Source organism: Xenopus tropicalis, chromosome 1 (genome assembly GCF_000004195.4).
Source record: "Xenopus tropicalis strain Nigerian chromosome 1, UCB_Xtro_10.0, whole genome shotgun sequence".
Classification (NCBI taxonomy): domain Eukaryota; kingdom Metazoa; phylum Chordata; class Amphibia; order Anura; family Pipidae; genus Xenopus; species Xenopus tropicalis.
The window spans coordinates 53700123-53721155 of NC_030677.2; positions in this window are offsets into that span (position 1 = coordinate 53700123).

The window sequence follows — 21033 nt, forward strand, 5'->3', positions numbered from 1 at the left end:
TCCAGTTGGGTTTATTTAATGTTTAAATGATTTTTTAGTAGATTTAAGGTATGGTGATCCAAATTACAGAAATAATTATATGGAAAACGATTGGGCCAAAAAATTGCACTGTAATGAAGGGGATAGGAAAAGTTGGAGCAATAACTGCATCAACGAGCTGATGCAGTCCCTGATCTAATGAAAAATCAAGCCTGTCTGAACCACATCTGGTCAATTTTTGGCCAGATATCAGTCAGAGGGGCCTGTTGGAGGGCCCCATACACAGGCAGATAAGCTGCCAAGTCATTCTTAAGGACCTGAATCAGCAGCTGAAATTTGCCTGTGTATGGCCACCTTAAGTCTGCCTGGCTTCATTGCTGGTGTTTGGCCCTATTCTATTGGCACAAATGTGCTGCGCCCATTGACACTGCAGAAACCCTGGAGCTACCTCCTCGTCAGAATGTGGTGGTAGCTCCAGGGTTCCTATGAGTCAATAGGTGCAGCAGCACCCAATTCAGGACAGAAAGCAAAAAGGTGAGCAGCTGTGAGCACAAACATAGTGCAAAAAGTGTATTTTTGATGCAAGTATGAAAGTGGTTTTACATGCAACTAACTGAGGAGAAGTGCAGGTTGCCCATTGTGCTTGTGGATATAAATGAGACTTTCTGTATCCTACTCAGATATCAGCGCCTCTGGGTGCAGGTCCTTGCCTCCAGAAGCATACTATATCCATGAGGTGCAGGTGGGGGAGACACATAGGCACTCATAGACGTTAGGGAATACTGGTGGGTGCATGGCACAAAGGTACTCTGTATTTTCACCCTCGCCCTATGCCTTACACCTGCCCCACTGGCTCTACACCTCCTGCTGGAGTTTTATGATTTTCTAGGGATTTTCACATTTTTTTACATGATTCTGTGGGGGTTCTGTAGGGGTCGGTATTTCTATATACATTAAATATGAAAATGATGGAAATATGAAAAATGATGGTTTATTTATAAACACATGCAATGCAATAGGTGCATGCAATATGCAATATGCATTTCCCCATAATTCCATTATCTTAGGAGATGTCAACAGAACCCAATGCAACACAACATGTACGTGATTAGCATCCATGTTGGTAAATTAAGAAAAAGTTTCTATGGGATCATTGTGTGTGCGTACTGCATCATTTCTTCCAGGGAAATGTTCATGGAGCTGGGAACACTGTTAGCAATTGTCTAGGTTCAGGCCAGTTGCAATTGAAGACAAAAAAAGTAAAAGGAGCCCTGGAAATAATGCCCCATCAAGGCACATCTTATTTCCAGAGCTGTCATCCATCCATGTGCCCTTATACATTGCATCTTATTATGCAAAGAACAGATTTAATATAGAGGCATGTGTATTAAGGCCCATGTATTAACATTAAAATGCATATAATTTTACTTTGGTCAATGACCACTAAAGTATTTTTATTTTTGTCTTGGTGTGACTTATAGCCATTTTACTGGAATGTAAAGTATATTCACCTACTACCCTGCAGCCAAATAATAGATTGTTATGTCATTCAATGGGAAATATGCTGCAAGACACAGATGAATGCACATCAGTGAAGTTTAAATAAACACCTGAATGGCACACCTGTATCTCAGGCCTTGTAAGTCCCTGTGTGCTCTGAGTACAAGCAATGGCTGGTTTTTGTTAGCAAACTTTCAGTATTATAGGAAAGTTAAAGCATAAAAACTATTATGGCTAGGAATGCTATCCCCTTTATGTAATAAAAGCCACTACATTTGCCCAGGAGCAGTAACCCATAGCAACCAATAAGATTGTTGCTTTTAAACAGCAGCTTGCTGCTGGTTGCTATGGGTTACTGCTCCTAGGCAAACATGGTGCCCTTTTTTTACACAACCCCTTTATTTTTAATAATGAAGTTATTTTATGATCCAGGTCTTGAAATTTGTTGACTGGATCATAGTCAGTATGCTCTGGGCAGCTGATAAGAAGCTAAGCTTAGGGGTTGTTAGAAATCATCAAGCAGAAAATTAGATTTGTCTTTCATAGAAGCTGATGCTACAGGGCTGATGTATGAAATTGTGATGCGACACGAAAGTGCAAGCGCCATCGTGTGCACTTTAACAAATTGTCCAGACGTGTTTGCCTCTCACAACAGAATGATGGAAAAAGTACTGCATTCTGGGTAAAAAAAAGTGATTATTTCCGAAACTGCACTTTGCGTACTTCACTTGTGGTAAGCAAATGATCCCTATGCATAGAATATCAAGACTATTTCTTTGTAAGAGCTTTAGTTCTCCTTTAATAGCTTGATTTGTCAGTAGTTTAGTAAATGGGTTGAAATTTAAAGTTGCTCACACAAAAGCAGATACTAGCTTCTAAGTTTGCCCAGGAGCAGTGAACCATAGCAACCAGTTATCAGGTAGAATTTACTGGTCACCTGTTTAAAAGCAAATATCTTATTGGTTACTGCTCCTGGGCAAACTTAGTGCCTTTTATTACATATGGGAGGATGTCCACTCAAAGCTGTCAAGTTATCAGTCAGCTAATGAATGCTGTTTATGGGCCACAGCATTGGTCCATTATATTGCGCACCCCTATTTTAGCACTTGTACAATATAAAGGTATGAGATCTGTTATCTGGAAACCCATTATCCAGAAAGTTCTGAATTACGAAAAGGCTTTCACCCATAGACTCCCGCAAATAATTCTAATTTTTGAAAACAGTACCTTGTACTTGATCCCAACTAAGATATAATTAATCCTTATTGGAGACAAAACAATCCTATTGGGTTTATTCAATATTTAAATGTTTTTTAGCTGACTTAAGGTATGAAGATCCAAAATACAGAAAGATCCCTTATCCAGAAAACCCCAGGTCCCAAGCATTCTGGGTAATAGGTCCCATACCTGTACTAATTTTCCCCAGGTAAATAAATAAAAAAATAGGTTTCAGCATATTTCCCTTTATGAAAGCATTAGCAAAATATTAATACAAACATATAACAAAATATATTATATAGTATATTGTAATATTGTTTCCACTATTTGAAAATATCAGTTAAATTGGAGGCAGCCATATTCTTTCCATCGTAACAGCTAGGGGCAAAGCTTTCTTTCTAAATATTTTATATTTCAGCTACCTATGTTAACAAGTCAGGATTATGCTAACAATGCTCAGTCAAACCAGAGTAACCGCCATGGCAGTATTTACCTGGTGTTGTGGATACAGTGCATTATTTGAATACATTTTTCAGTTCCCATGTTCTGGCTGCTGCTAAGACCTGGGAAGTTTAAGTAAACCTTTGCCTCCAGGAAAGATGTTTTTCTTTAGCCGACTTTACTTTGTTCTGTGTCAGTGTTTCATGTTAAGAAAACATTGTAATGCATCATTTGTTTAAGTAGAATTTAAAGGGAAAATGGCTTTGTTTAAAACTGCCTTCTGCCTTTATCCATCCTGCTGACAAAAAGTTCACAAATACTTTCAAACTATATTATTCTGATGAATTCTCTGAATATGAAAACGTTTGACTAAAATTCTTGCAACAGCAGAAAAGTATCAGCATATTGACATTATATTGACATTACTGTGTGCAAATTCATTAGATTACGGTAACTCAAATAAATATATTTTAATATAAGTGCTGTATTGCTTGCCATGGTTGAGGCAATGCAGTGCTCCCTATTAACATGTTGAGAACTGTTTAAATCTCGGATGTAAGGAAATAAAGGTAACCAAAACCTTGAACTCATCAACACAGTCACCTTTAGCAGTGATCCCAGCAGAATAGCTGCAGGCACCCTATTACCGTATACACTTGAGTATAAGCCGATCCCAGTATAAGCCGAGGTACCTAATTTTACCTAAGAAAACTGGAAAAACTTATTGGGCCCACAGAGAATCTGCACTCATTGGCTGTTTAGTCTTGACTTTTCTGTGCAGCTCATCCCCAATCAGCTCAGTGGGGTTAAAGTCAGGTGATTGGGCAGGGCATATCATCACTTTCAGCTTTGCTTCTTCTTCAAACTGTCTGACAGGGCTTGGAGGTATGATAGAATCATCATCCTGCTGCATCACTAAGGACTTCCCAATAAGTCTCATACCAGAGGGTATCACATGGCATCAAAGAGTACTGGGGTCACTTTTTTGATTTACAGTTCTAGTTGGGATGCACCAAATCTATTATTTTTGGGTTCGGCCAACCCGGAATCCTTCATAAAAGATTGGCTGAATACTGAACCAAATCCGAATTTGCATATGGAAATTAGGCTACAGTAGGGTTAAACAGACGCACATGCATACAAAGTATTTGACTTCTGTGTTCATGTAACCGGAAGTCATGTGATTTTGAGGACTGGTTTTGTACAGACACTTGGAATCGTCCAAAACCAAATCCTGCTGAAAAAGGCAGAATCTTCACGAAATCCCGAACTTAATTCTGGATTGAGTGCATGCCTAAATTCTAGTCATCCTTTGAGGGTGTTGGACCCTCAAGCCAGCAAGATAACACCAAGCCATAACATTAACTCCTCCATGCCCAAAGGGATTCTGTCATGGGAAAACATGTTTTTTACAAAACGCATCAGTTAATAGTCTGACATGGGGCTAGACATTTTCTTAATTTCCCAACTGCCCTCAGTCACGTGACCTGTGCTCTGATAAACTTCAGTCACACTTTACTGCTGAGCTGCAAGTTGGAGTGATATTACCCCAATTCCAGCAGCCGATCAGCAGAACAATGGGAAGGGAGCAAGATAGCAGCTCCCAGTAGATATTAGAATAGCACTCAATAGTAAGAAACCCAAGTCCGGCTTGGGACTCCTTCAGTTACATGGGAGTAGGAGAAACAATAAGTTATCTGAAAGCAGTTCTAATGTGTAGCCCTGGCTCCTTTTGAAAGCTCAGACACAGGCACAATGCTCTGAGATGGTGCCTACACACCAATATTACAGCTAAAAAATAAATTTGTTGGTTCAAGAAAAATATTTGAAATGGCAGAATCAACTATTTGTGATTCAAACATTGTAATAAACACTAACAATTCATTCTCTCACCAGGTCAACATTGTACAAAAACTCATTGTAATGACCCTTACAATTTCAAACCTGGATTAATCAGTCCACAATACCTTTTTTTATCCTACAGTCGTTCACTTCTTGGGTTTCTTAGCCCAAGCAAGTCTCTTAACATTATTTTGTTGCCTTAACAGAGACTTCTGACCTGTTACATAACCATTCAGCCCTGCTTGCTGAAGTTTCCTGTGCACTGCTGAAGTGGACACTTTGTTATGTTTGCACTCACTCAGCCATGACTTGGTATCTGGTGCGGTCAGTCTTCTGTTACATCTGGTGACCCGTAGTGCTTGTCATCTGATCTAGGTCTGCCAGATATTTTACCATCAGTTTCTTGATGCCATCTGTATGCAACCATGCTTTGAGAAACTTTTCATTGTTTTGCAATTGTTTTGAATAAAATAACAGTAACACATATTTCGGTTTTTACATATACATAATGCTAACTTACATCTTGAAACTTTAGGGTATGCTGGCTGAACTTCTACCAATAATACTATAAAAACAGTGTGTTCACAAGCTTTAGACTGGCAGTGTATATAGAAGTTTTATATGTGAGTATATGGGGCAAATGTATTAATATTCTGATTCTAGTGATTTCAGAGCACTAAGAAACAAAAATGCGGAATGAAAACAAAAAACACACATTTTTCATAGTTTTTACATTTTCCTACGAAGCTTTATGGACTTACAAACAAAGAAACTATTTGGAATTTAGAATTTGAAACATTTGCAGTTTTGGTAGATGTTTTTTGTTCTTTCTCTTCTGGCTAAAGTTCCTATAGAAATGTGATCATGAAAATTCCCATTTAGTAGAATCCTTCTCATCATTCATTTTTTCAGATGATCTCACTCTGTTTTTCAGAATAATGAACTCTCATGGCTCCCAAAAGCCAGACATTGTGAGCTGAAAGAACAGCTGAAAAAATTGGCCAGAAATGACTCAGTTATTACACAAAATATGCATCATGTTTTGTGTAGGTGTTCTTGGAATAAATTGGCCCTGTTAGATTTAATAAAAGAAGCTCAATGGTGCAAATAGAACACAGACAAAACTTGTCAAAACAGTATTTTTATACATAGTTTAACCCTAAGAAGTTTGCACTTCTACTCTTTTAGTAGTGCAATCTATTAAACCGGTTTTATATTTTGTAATATATTTCAAAAATTAGGGTGAAAAAAACCCCTATGTTGCATATAAGGATCACTTTTAGGCCTTCCTCCAAAACAAAGGACCAAGAAACCATTATTGGGTATATTTTTAATCTATTCACCGTAGTCTAACAATTAGATCTTTTTCCAATTTTTTAAAAACGTGTAGAATATCAATTCTCTTAATTACTTAAATATTGGTGTTTAGTCTTAATTTACTTTCACTTGGAAGCACTGTGTAGGTGAACTGTGTGGTATCTTGTGGTATTCTCACTGTAGCACCAAATAGTTTATTTAACTTTTTCTGTTCCCTCCTCAATGTTTGTGCATTTGATCAGTCATTATCAGTTTTGCTAACCATTTAAGCATGTTGGATTATGGGTATAATTAGCCAATGATTAAAGGGCAGATTTAAGTCGAAATTTTTATCTTTAAAGAAGCAGTCCAATGTAAAAATAAAAATAGGCAAAATAGATAGACTGTGCAAAATAAAAAATGTTTTCAATATAGTTTGTTCTCAAAAATGGCATAATAGCCAGAACACTACTTCCTGCTTTCAGCTCTCTAAGCTCTTAGCAGTCAGTAACCAATCAGTTACTTGAGGGGGGGGGGGGCATATGGGCCATAACTGTTCACCTAGTTTCCTTTTGAATCTGACCTGCATGCTCAGAAACTAACTGAACATGTCCCACGTGGACCCCTAAAGTCACTGACTAAGAGGTGAGAGAGCTGAAAGCAGGAAGTAGAGTTCTGGATATTATGTTAGACATCTGCACACTCCAGCCTTTAAAGATTACACTTTTACCTAGCTATATTACAAATATTTTTATTTAGCGCAGTCTATCCATTTTACCCAGTCTCATTTTTACACTGAACTGTTCCTTTAAAGGAACAGTAACACCAAAATATGAAAGTGTATAAAAGTAGTTACAATATAATGTACTGTTGCCCTGTGCTGGTACAACTGGTGTGTTTGCCTCCAGAAAGACTACTATAGTTTATATAAACAAAACTGCTGTGTAGCCATGGGGGCAGCCATTCAAAGGAGAAAAGGCACAGGTTACTTAACCAAAAACAGATACAATCAAATTACAGTCTACAGAGCTTATCTGTTATCTGCTATGTAACCTGTGCCTTTTCTCCCTTTTTCTAGTTTGAATGGCTGCCCCCAGTGCTACACAGCAGTTAACTTATATAAACTATAGTAGCATTTCTGTAGCAAACCCACCAGTTTTACCAGTGCAGGGCAACAGTACATTATATTTTAATTATTTTAAAGCTCTTTAATTTTTTTGTGTTACTGTTCCTTTAAGAAACCACAAAAAACTATTTCCACAAATGGCAGTCATTCATCAAAAGAGCTGAACTGAAAAAGTATGAATAGAAAAAAGGCAGTGGAGAAGTTGCAAAAACTGTGACTTTTTTTGTATTGTCGCATTTATTAAATTTTATTGTTACCCAAAAAAACTCCAAACTCCTATAACTCTGAATTTAATTCCCCCTCCCATTTTGCTACAGGTTTTGTCATATAGAAGGTTTTGCAAGAAAATCATCAAATATCCTAAATCCCCTCTTACATTTTGGGTTTGATTATCGTTTTTGCAATGGTTTTTAAGGTAAATCATGGTTTATTACCAATCAGCCTCGGCATTACACTGTTTTCTTCTTGTGTAACCCACTGATTCATGGTCTGTCTGCAACAGACACGAGTCAGTCTTTGGCAACCCCAGCAACTTCAATTTAATTTGCTGCTACACACAGGGAGTAGCACAGTATAATATAGGCTTCCTATTTGCTTTCCAAAACAACATGTCATAAAATCTTTTTTACAATAGTCATATAAAGCCTGCTTACCTGCAAAAATGTAAGCTTGGCTCAGCCATATTTACTATAGTTAAATGCTATACACATCCATAGATTATTTGCAATAGATAAATGCTGCTATAATCCATAGACTGATTGATAGCTTGACTGGACCTTGCTGGGTACTCTTTACAGAATAATTCACAGTCCAATTATTGACTGCTTTTCCATTCAGGCAGGGAATGCAATGTGACTTGTTACTCTAATATTACATTAATTCACAAAGAGTCCATTTATTAAGTGGAACACATTGCTGTCAATGATTGACAAGGCCAGTCTCTTTTTTGGTACATACTGTACATGAATTAGACACAATTATATTGTGAGTTAAAAGCACTTTAATTAATATTATTTCTGAGACTGTGGAGACTTGTTCCCTCCCATTATGACTCTTGCCCCGTTGCACCTAGCTGACAAAAGACGCAATGACACCGTTGTGTGGGTGGAGTTCGGCCACAGCTTTATTATCCTTCCCATGTATATTCAACTTTTCCAAACAATAAACCATTTTGTTAACGAATGCCGGCCACTGCGAATGCTGTGACAAACCCGCCATTTGCTGTGACAAACCACAAATTTATATTGATATGATTTTTTTTTTTTTTTATAAACAGAGTGTGCTTAAACAGGGAGGGTGGGAGGGGGATGCCGCTCGGTGGAATCCGGAAGTAGAGTGGCAGCAGCAGCGCTGGAATGCAGGCACAGAGGAGGGAGGAGGAGCGAGCAAGGTGGGGGGGGCTGCCCTTTCCTGACTGCACTGGCTGGGTAAGTTAACCCCTTAGAAGCACAGAGGGAACTGGGCTCCACAGTCCCTCCGCGCTTTCATTATTTATTTCAGCGCTCTCTAAGCTGAATGTTTAGATTTGTTTAAGATTTTATAAACATGTTTTGGCTATTTTCTTGTAAAGCCTGTAAAATAATTCAATAAATCCTCTACAACAGAGCGGCGCTGTCCAACTTTTGGCTTATGTGGTAGAGAGCTGATAATGGAAGACAGTTTTGACTACTCCCCTTTTTTAAACCACACCTACTTTAAACCACACCTATCTTATCACAGACCCTATTCGCATTACGACACATGAATTAAACAAATAATTGGGACTACTGCATGGATATTACCCTTCACTCATATGTGAAAGAAGTTTATTATGTCATATCAAGACATACCCTGAATAACATATGGAGGCACTTCTTTCAAACCATCTGTCTTCTCGGCAAAAAATATGCACATTGTTGTCCTCAAAGGCCATTTTCTCCAATCATTTTTGATATAAAGAATTTAAATCACAAATCCATGGTTCTGAGGAGCTTATACTCTTGTGTATGGGTGTAATACCGCCCACAATTGTATATGTATATCATGATACCAATGAACAAAAACCTTCACAGACAACAAAGCATTTACTAACCCATGTTAATTTCATAAGGCACTAGGCTAGTTGTCCTTTGATGCACAGAGAGATGTTCCATTCATATAGAGAATATTTTGCCTCAGCTGGTTGGCCCTGTTGAAATAAGGTCACATAACATGTTCTTTGACTTTTTACATATGCCACTGGCATTTGGAGGCAAAAAGAAAATATTTTTTCCATGGCTATTTTAATAGGTCTCAGTTTTCCTACAGACACATGATCTCAGAAACTGAAAAACCTTCACAAACAAAAGGTCTCAAGGATACTGTTTATATCAAAGCAAAACCCTTCATAATGACAGATACATTAGTTAGGAAGGCTTAACTGAGTCCCCTGAGGTCTCCAGTCTCTTTGACCGGAATTAGTATTATGATTTGAAACTAGACGTTCATTATATGTGAACTATAAAACAACAGGCCCATAGAAATGCTGACAAAATATCCTGGCATGTCTGAGGCTTTAGATTTGTGCTTATAATGGATATGAAACAGAAAAAAATTTTTCTCAAATACCAGCCGAAAGAATAACGTAATGAGCAACAATTACAAATCACCAAGGATATTGGAGTGTAAGAAAGAAATCATAGTCACATTTTCTCTTTATCTCCTGTCAGTCAGACATAAAGACACATTCGTTTGTGTGTTCCCTCTGAATGTTTACTGGGAAAAGACTCCTGAGTGACTGTACCTAGATACGTATCTGAAGAGCCATATTAGCTGCAGTGTGGATAAGAATTTTATGATGACTGAGCTACATACCTGAAAGCAGCAGTCAGTGCCGGACTGGCCACCAGGATACCAGGAAATCTCCCGGTGGGCCCAGGTGTCAGTGGGCCCTCCTGCCCTTTACCAAATGGCCTGCTATATGGACATTACCTATTTCTAAATGGAAATGAAGAGGAGAAATAGATGGAAGAATAGATGCTAGCATGTACAGTAAATAAAAGAGACTAGGAGAATAAAGAGGTTGGGTGAGGAAAGGAGGAAAAATAGTTTGGAGAGGGGGCCTATGATATAAGGTTTTCTGGTGGGCCCCTGGGATCCCAGTCCGACACTGCTAAGGTGCAAGGAAAGTAAAATCCTTCCCTGACTGACACTTACTGGCACAATAAGGGGAACCTGCAGTTGGTGCAGCCTTTCCTGCACTTTTTCCAACCATGCATCCCAGGGGGTCTCTCTCCCTGCTGCCAGATCTGTGCATGCTCTCTCCTTGCCTTATTGCCTTGGCTTCCTCTTTCCCATCTCTCCTTGCAAAGTCACATGGTATCAGCCTTACTGTTTCCAGATTGTCTAAGGCTGCCCATCTGCAGGCTGGAGGTGACATTTGCACAGTCCTCATTTGCCGGCCTGTGTCAGTATTATACATATGTACTTCTAGTCTAGTCCACTAATCGAATACACAGTTTTACAATTTTACCTTCAATGTTGCAGATAATGTATATATATTAAGATAATACCCATATTTATAGTTTTATACAATATTCCAACCCTTACTTGGCTCTCCATGGCCATACGCCCATGCTTGCTTTGAGCAACACCCCAAAAGCACTTTATAGGGGGATAAGAAAGGCTGAGGCAAGCCTGACAATAATGAATGTTTTGGCAAGACTGAAACTGCAGTCTAAGCCAGTGGGGAAATCCCAGTAAGTTAAGACAAGTATACATTGGCTATCATTAATTAATGCAATGGGAAAATCAGAAGTGGTTTTCAAAGTCAATGTTTCAACGAAACATAACTGTATTTACAATTAAGCCTACATTATGTACATGAGCCTGCTATATATCCTGATAAAGCTGGAAATTTCCTGTCTATGAATTAGACATTAAGGTGCATGTACTTTCAATTAAATTAGGGTATCTGTTAGCCCAAAAGAAATGAAATCTCTTGACCCATACTTACATAGGGTTGAAAAAAGACCAGAGTCCATCAAGTTCAACCTTTCCAAGTAAACCCAGCACACACAACCCATACCTACCAATCTATACACTCACACACAAACCCATACTGACCTATCTATACACTCACATACATAAACCTATACTGACCTATCTATCCACTCACATACAGACCCATACTGACCTATCTATCCACTCACATACAGACCCAAAATGACCTATCTATCCACTCACATACAGACCCACACTGACCTATCTATCCACTCACATACAGACCCATACTGACCTATCTATCCACTCACATACAGACCCATACTGACCTATCTATCCACTCACATACAGACCCATACTGACCTATCTATCCACTCACATACAGACCCATACTGACCTATCTATCCACTCACATACAGACCCACACTGACCTATCCACTCACATACAGACCCATACTGACCTATCTATCCACTCACATACAGACCCATACTGACCTATCTATCCACTCACATACAGACCCACACTGACCTATCCACTCACATACAGACCCATACTGACCTATCTATCCACTCACATACAGACCCATACTGACCTATCTATCCACTCACATACAGACCCATACTGACCTATCTATACACTCACATACAGACCCATACTAACCTATCAATCCACTCACATACAGACCCATACTGACCTATCTATCCACTCACATACAGACCCATACTGACCTATCTATCCACTCACATACAGACCCACACTGACCTATCTATACACTCACATACAGACCCACACTGACCTATCTATCCACTCACATACAGACCCATACTGACCTATCTATACACTAACATACAGACCCATACTGACCTATCTATACACTCACATACAGACCCATACTGACCTATCTATCCACTCACATACAGACCCATACTGACCTATCTATACACTAACATACAGACCCACACTGACCTATCTATCCACTCACATACAGACCCATACTGACCTATCTATCCACTCACATACAGACCCATACTGACCTATCTATCCACTCACATACAGACCCATACTGACCTATCTATCCACTCACATACAGACCCATACTGACCTATCTATACACTCACATACAGACCCATACTGACCTATCTATACACTCACATACATAAACATATATACAACCACTAATACTAACTTTAAATATTCGTATCACTCTGCCCTGGGGGCTCTGGGGTTTGAAACAGTGTAACACAAGCAGCAGACTGACAGACCTGACTTGCTGGAGGAGCCTAGCACTTGCAACATTGTTTAAAAAGTAACAACCAGGAGTTCAGCAAATGCTGCTTTCAATAGCAATTACATTTACAAACTAGAAAAGTAAGTTTGAGAACAAACTTCATGTTGGGTTGAAAAACATGAAGTCACTGAATGGGTTCTGCCCACTTTCTCTAACCTTGGGCCACAGTTATATAGTAAAAACTACTGTGCAAAGTTTGGGGACCCTGGTTTTAATAGTGTCTGAATGGCAGCAATTTAAATTTCCCCACTGAAAGCCAACGAGTGACATCTGATTGGTGGTTGGTGGCTCCACCCCCTTTTTCTAACCTGGAACTGCAGTTACCCAGTGACTAACTCTGCAAAGTTTCGTGACCCTAGGATTAATAGTTAAGGAATGGCAGCAGTTAAAATTTAAACCAATAAAAGTCGATAGGTGAATTGTGATTGGTGGTTGTGACCCCACCCCCTTTTTTTAACCTTGAGTCGAAGTCACCCAGTGGCAAACAGTGGGCACCCTGGCATAAATAGTGTGAGAATGACAGCATTTTAAATTTAAACCAATAAAATTCAATGGATGAAATCTGATTGGCTGTTAGTGTCCCAACCCACTTTTGCTATTTTTGAACTGCAGTCCCCCAGTGACCAACTTTGCAAATTTTGGGGACTCAGGCATAAAAATTGTGAGACTGACAACATTTTACACTTCACCATTGAAATTAAATAGGTAAAATGTGATTGCCTGTTGGTGGCTCCGCCCACTTTTTTCTAACTTTGAACGGCAAATACCCAGTGACAAACTCTGGAAAGTTTAACAACCCTGGAATTAATATTTAAATAATGGCATCAGTTTAAATATAAACCAATGAAATCTAATGGGTGGAAATGGATTGGCTGTTGGTGGCTCCGCCCACTTGTTCTAACCCTGAATATGTAGTCACCCAGTGACTGACTGTGCAAAGTTTGGGAACCCTGGCATCAAACCAATAATCAAAAAAAAAAATCAATAGGTGAAATTTGATTGGCTGTTGGTGGCTCCGCCCACTTTTCAAAACTAAAACTGCAGTCCCCTAGTGACCAAGTGTAAAAAGTTTGGGGACCCTGGGGTTATTACTGTGAGAATGGCAGCAGGTTGAATTTCCTTCAAATCAATAGATAAAATCTGATTGGCTGATCACAGCTCCACCCAGTTTTGGGCATCCAGCAATCATCATATTTTCATTCAGGCTGACCCCATGACTATGTGATTCAAGTTTGGGGAGTGTAGCCTCAAAGCTGTAAGATTGGCAGCAGTTATAATTTCCCCATAAAAGTCAATGGGTGAAACTTGATTGGCTGTTGTTGGCCCCTCCCACTTTGGGGTCATCCAACAAATGTCGCTGTTTCACAAATGTTCACCCCATGATTATGTTATTCAAGTTTGGGGGGTGTAGCTTCAAAGCTGTAAGAGTGGCAGCAGTTTGAAAATCTTCCCTGTCAAAGTCAATGGGAAAACTGGGGGGTTCGGAGCAGCGCCACAAAAAGACGGGGGGCGGGATCACTTAGAAAAGCACAAGCAACCTGCTCCGCTATAGGGTGAAGAAGTGTGGGGAGTTTGGGTGTTGTACCCCTAAAACTGTAGGAGGAGTAGCGTTTAGAAAATGGGGGCGCTAAGAAGAAGAAGAAGAAGAAGAAGCAGAAGAATAAGCCAAAGTGGAAGAACAGTCTGTGGGGTTTTCAACCCAACACAATAACTATTAAAACACTAATAATGTTTAACAAATTGATATTGGAAAGTTGCTTTGAATTATGTTTTCTTTTATGAGGCAAAAAAATATTTTTGGGGTTGACATGTCCTTTATGAAAATATATGAATGTAAATTTTTCAAAAAAAAGTATTATATGAACTCCAAAAATATAGATAAACTAGAAAGGGAAGTTTGACAACAAACTTCATGTTGGGTTGAAAAACATGACGTCACTGAATGGGCTCTGCCCACTTTCTCTGACCTTGGACCACAGTTATACAGTAAAAACCACTGTGCAAAGTTGGGGCCCCTGGTTTTAATAGTGTCTGAATGGCAGCAACTTAAATTTCCCCACTGAAAGTCAACATGTGACATCTGATTGGCGGTTGGTGGCTCCACCCCCATTTTCTAACCTGGAACTGCAGTTACCCAGTGACTAACTCTGTGAAGTTTAGGGACCCTAGGATTAATAGTTAAAGAAATTTAAAATTAAACCAATAAAATTCAATGGATGAAATCTGATTGGCTGTTAGTGGCCCATTCCACTTTTCCTATTTTTGAACTGCAGTCCCCCAGTGACCAACTTTGCAAATTTTACACTTCACCATTGAAAGTTAATGGATGAAATGTTATTGGCTGTTGGTGGCTCCGCCCACTTTTCCCGAATTTTGAACGGCAAATACCCAGTGACTAACTCTGAAAACTTTAACAACCCTGGAATTAATATTTAAATAATGGAATCAGTTTAAATATAAACCAATGAAATCTAATGGGTGGAAATAGATTTGCTGTTGGTGGCTCCTCCTACTTGTTCTAGCCCTGAATATGTAGTCATCCAGTGACTGACTTTGCAAAGTTTGGGAACTTTGACATAAATAGTGTGAGAAAGGCAGCATTTTAAATTTAAACAAAAAAAATCAATAGGTGAAATCTGATTGGCTTTTGGCGGCCCCGCCCACTTTTCCTTAACCTTGAGTACGAAGTCACACAGTGACTGACTGTGCAAAGTTTGCAAACCCTGGCATCAAACCAATAAAATTCAATAGGTGAAATCTGATTGGCTGTTGGTGGCCCCGCCCACTTTTTCAAAACTAAAACTGCAGTCCTCTAGTGACCAACTGTGAAAAGTTTTGGGACCCTGGTGTTAATACTGTGAGACTGGCAGCAGGTTGAATTTTCCCATTGAAAGTCAATAGGTAAAATCTGATTGGCTGTTGGTGGCTCCACCCACTTACAAAAATACAAAAAACCTTAAATGCGTAAAGTAGTCACCCAGTGTCGGAGTATGCAAAGTTTGGGAACCCTGGCAACAAACCAATAAAATTCAATAGGTGAAATCTGATTGGCTGTTGGTGGCCCCACCCACTTTTTCAAAACTAAAATTGCAGTCCCCTAGTGACCAACTGTGAAAAGTTTGGGGACCCTGGTGTTAATTCTGTGAGAATGGCAGCAGATTGAATTTCCCCATTCAAAGTCAATAGGTAAACTCTGATTGGCTGTTGGTGGCTCCACCCACTTTTTCTTACCTTGAACCACAGTTACCTGGTGCCTAACCCTGCAAAGTTTGGGGACCCTGATGTTATTACTGTGAGAATGGCAGCAGGTTGGATTTCCACAAGTCCATTGGTAAAATCTGATTGGTTGTTCACAGCTCCGCCCACTTTTGGGCATTCAACAATCATCATATTTTCATTCAGGCTGACCCCATGACTATGTGATTCAAGTTTGGGGAGTGTAGCCTCAAAGCTGTAAGATTGGCAGCAGTTTAAATTTTCCCATAAAAGTCAATGGGTAAAATTTGATTGGCTGTTGTTGGCCCCTTCCACTGTGTGGTTTTTTAAAAAAAACTTGAAGGCGTAGTCACCCAGTGACTGACTGTGCAAAGTTTGGGAACTCTGGCATCAAACCAATAAAAATCAATAGGTAAAATTTGATTGGCTGTTGGTGGCCCCTCCCACTTTGGGCTCATCCAACAAATGTTGCTGTTTCATTCGGGGTGACCCCATGATTATGTTATTCAAGTTTGGGGGATGTAGCTTTAAAGCTGTAAGAGTGGCAGCAGTTTGAAAATCTTCCCTGTCAAAGTCAATGGGAAAATTGGGGGGTTCAGAGCGGCGCCACAAAAAAATGGGGGGTGGGATCACTTAGAAAAGCACAAGCAACCTGCTCCGCTACAGGGCGAAGAAGTGTGGGGAGTTTGGGTGTTGTACCCCTAAAACTGTAGGAGGAGTAGCGTTTAGAAAATGGGGGCGCTAAGAAGAAGAAGCGGAAGAATAAGCCAAAGTGGAAGAACAGTCTGTGGGGTTTTCAACCCAACACAATTAGGTAAATTTTGTTGCATGTTGAAATTTCATATTGCAAAACAACCCATATGATAAAAAGGGCCCATTGACTTTAATGTATCTTTTTGGGGGAAAACAAATGTTTTGCAAAACATTCACTCGAGCCAGTATAGTCCTCCACGACCATGGAGATTATTCATACTGGCTCCCATTCACACAAGCCAGTATAGTCCTCCACGACCATGGAGATTATTCATACTGGCTTATCACTCACTCACACATTCACACACTAAGGGAAGGGGGATCCTATCTGTATGTTTTTGGAGTGTGGGAGGAAACCGGAGGACCCGGAGGAAACCCACACAGACACGGGGAGAACATACACTTAAACTCCTTACAGACGGTGCCCTGGCCAGGATTGAACTCATGACCAGTGCTTCTGTAAGGCAGCAGTGCTACTCACTGCGCCACCGTGCTGCCCAGTTAACTGACTGCCCATATAGTAATCTTGTCTTTTCCAGCTCATGATGTCATCAGTGCAGCTTTCAGATAGGGCTACTTGTTCTATGGAGCAACACTGGGGCTGACAGTATCCCAAAATGCAGCCTTTTCTCCTAGTATCATATCCCCCCTTCCTTTAACTGTATAATGTCAAATATACAATTGGTTTACAATGTGTTTTACTGTTTTAATGAGGGCTGGGCAAGTCCTTTCCCTCTCCCACAAGAAACAGCCATAACTGTAAGTGACCAACAGAACTGTGCAGTAGCAGCAGCCCAAGTGTGTGTTTAGTGGCGCTGCCCCAAACTGGAAGGTTATACTGTGCCCCAATATCAGCAGTTGTCTCATTCCCAGCACTTTTATTTCCACGCAGCTTCTACTGTGTAACAGTCTCCATTAAAGCACTAGCTGTTGGATACTATGGTACGGCCCTCCTCCTGCCAGCAACAACTCCCTTCAACCTTATATTATACATTTGGGGGGGGAAACATGACGATTCCTGTCCCAATGTGTCTTGCCCTTTGCAAGATGCCCCCTAAGACCTGATAGTGCCAGACATGATGGGTCTCATCAAAGGCTATTATAATATGAAAGTTATTTGATCAAATATCCCTGGGTGGTCAGACTGATGTTAGAGGGGTTTCAGCCTTTTCCAGATCTCTATAATAACTAAAAACACTGAGACTGTTTGCCAGTGATATGAAGGTGGAGGGAACAATGAAATCTCTTTAATTGTCACCTTGTGCCGAGTTAAGATGGGCAACATATGTTCTGTTCACATGAGCAGGTGGAAAGGGGCTGCATCTGGGCAAACTGATGGGCTGTAGTTACGATTAAACTAAATAAGAGGAGTTTGTTCTGTTTGCCTCTTTTTTTTTTTGATTTGTCCACAACCAGCAGATGTGTTTCCTGCGACAAGCATATTTCATTCTGCGCTTATCTGCATTCTTGCACTTTTTTTGACAACTTTTCTACCCCCTACAGATCTGGCAAATGACTTTTCTTCTTGAAGTCATTGGCCCATCTAGTCATTGGCTGGTCAATGTATGTTAAATACTTATCATACCCTGGACATCTGTGTACAATATAAAATAAATGGAAGGATGCCACATATGTAAAACAATCACTGTTTGCCCAGTAGCAGTAACCCATAGCAACCACTAAGATGTTTGCTTTTAAATAGGTGACCAGCAAATTCTAAATGCTGATTGGTTGCTATGGGTGATTGCTCCTGGGCAAACTTAGTCACTTTTTTTTACATAGCCCCCAGTGTTCTGTCTATTAATGCTCTAAATCAAAATCATCTTCAGCTTCTAATCCATGCTGCGTGGTGCATTTGCTCTGAAGCATTACCTTGCAAACACTACTAATCTTTGTGGCATAGCAAGTTCTTAGTTGATTTATTGTAGAGGATTTAATTAGAAAATCAGGGACTCTAGTGCAATACTGTAGTAGGTAGAACGGTAGTTTTTAAGGGAATCTGGCATGGGAAAACACACAGATTTCAATGCAGGATTCTGCAGGAGAAGCTCTATTAACTGATGCTTTTTGAAACACATATTAAGCATGTTTAACTGGCCAGTGGGTTAGTGTGTAACCAGATAAACACTTCTGTGGATTTTCCAGTTGTTATTCATAAAGCATGGCCATCAAACTGGGGAGAGAAAGAGAGATAATAGGATCCATATTTTCTTTTCTGAAGCCAGAACTTAGAAGCAGATTCAAAAAGCAATGCAGCCTAGTTCTTCTCTTTGTAATGGCTGCTACATTGCTATTTGATACAAGTCTCTCTAGTTAGAAAGTATTTGCTGCCCCTTACCCTGACCCTTTGTCTCCACTGTACTTTGAGGACAATGTTTCTGGCTGTTGGGTTTGACATCTAGAAACAGACATTACTTTTCATGGATTGTTACTAAAACACATTGTGGTGGGCACCCAGCAAGCTACAGTACAGGAGTATACATCTCTATTCAATAGATGCAATTAGAGACTAAGCTCTCCCCTGGCTTCCCCTACCATCCAGGATAAAATTCAAACTCCTGACTCTTACATTCAAAGCAGTTCATAACTCTACCCCACCCTACATCTCTGAACTTATCTCTAGATACCAACCGACCGCTTGTTATGCTCCTCTACTGACCTACTGGATACCAGGAAATCTCCCGGTGGGCCCAGGTGTCAGTGGGTCCTCCTGCCCTTTACCAAATAGCCTGCTATATTGTCATTACCTATTTCTAAATGGAAATGAAGAGGAGAAATAGATGGAAGAATAGATGCTAGCATGTACAGTAAATAAAAGAGACTAGGAGAATAAAGAGGTTGGGTGAGGAAAGGAGGAAAAATAGTTTGGAGAGGGGGCCTATGATATAAGGTTTTCTGGTGGGCCCCTGGGATCCCAGTCCAACACTGGCAGCAGTTAAGAAAACACAGTAAGCAGCCTTGACACCCCTTCAGTTAAAGTGCTTAATTTCCCCATTTTTTCCTTTAAAGGAAAACTTAACCCAAACAAAACTTAAGCTTTTTAAAAGTAAACTTAATTTCAGGCAACTTTGCAATATACATCAATTAAAAAATATGTAACTTTTTCATGATTATTTATGTAATAATATGGCTTGGAACAGTTACCTAAGCCTGTGTCCCTGTCCCCCTCCTGATCTTGCAGACTACTTTGAGACTCAAAAAAAAAGTAACAGTGGTCGCCTGGGCCTTTAGCATGCATCCTCCACATCCTACAACTCCTTGCACATTGTAACTTCAGTGTTTTATTCCCTCCTCCCCTGTCAGCATTTCAAATGATGCAGAAAAATAACTGTTTTGCAGCTGGATTTCAGCATATAAAAATGATATTTATTCATACTTTTTGAAGAACAAAGGACAAGATCCACTGTATTTTGTGTTACATCATTATTTTTATTAATTTGTTATAGTGAAATTTAACAATTTTCGTCAGTCAGAATATCCATTGAAGCAACAATAATCCATCAGAGTGCATACAACATGCCGAAGGTCAAGGGCAGGCAGATAACATGCAGAGTCAGATAACGGGCCAAGGTCAAAACCGGTAATCAGACCGGTAATCAGATCAGAGGGAACAAAGACAAGGCAGGACAAGACAAGACTTGCGGAACAGGATACTCAGGAACAAGAATAACAGGAACTTGGAACTCAGGGCTTGGACACAGCTGTATGGGCCAATGATACAGCATCAGGCTATTGCCTGCAGCTGGATAAGGGGAATGGACCAAGAGTCATTGACATAATGTCCCAAATCAAACTGCCTCCTGTGGTTTAAGCAGGAGGAGCAGCATCCAGTACATAGCAGGTCCCTGAGACCAGGGAGTTCCTGACAGTACACCCCCCTACCTTCAAAACTGCATGGGCAATAAAAAAATGACAGGATCTCTTTTTAAAAATTTTAAAAGAAGGGACACCAGTGTCAGGAACAGGAGCTGCAGAGCCGGCAGGAACTGGAGGACCATCTGAAGCAGGAGTTGAAGGACCACCTGGATAAGCAGTGGGATCTGGAGGACCACCCAGACTGACAGCAAGAACTGGAAAACCGACCCTAGCAAGAGTTGGAACTGAGGAACCACCCAGATCAACAGCAGGAGTTGAAGGACCATCCAGCGCAACAGCTGGAACTGGAGGACAACCTGGATCAACAGCAGGAGCTGGAGGACCACCTGGATCAGCAGTGGGATCTGAAGGACCACCCAGACTGACAGCAAGAACTGGAAAACTGCCCCTAGCAAGAGCTGGAACTGAGGAACCACCCAGATCAACAGCAGGAGTTGAAGGACCATCCAGAGAAACAGCTGGAACTGGAGGACAACCTAGATCGACAGCAGGAGCTGGAGGACCACATGGATCAGCAGTGGGATCTGGAGGACCACC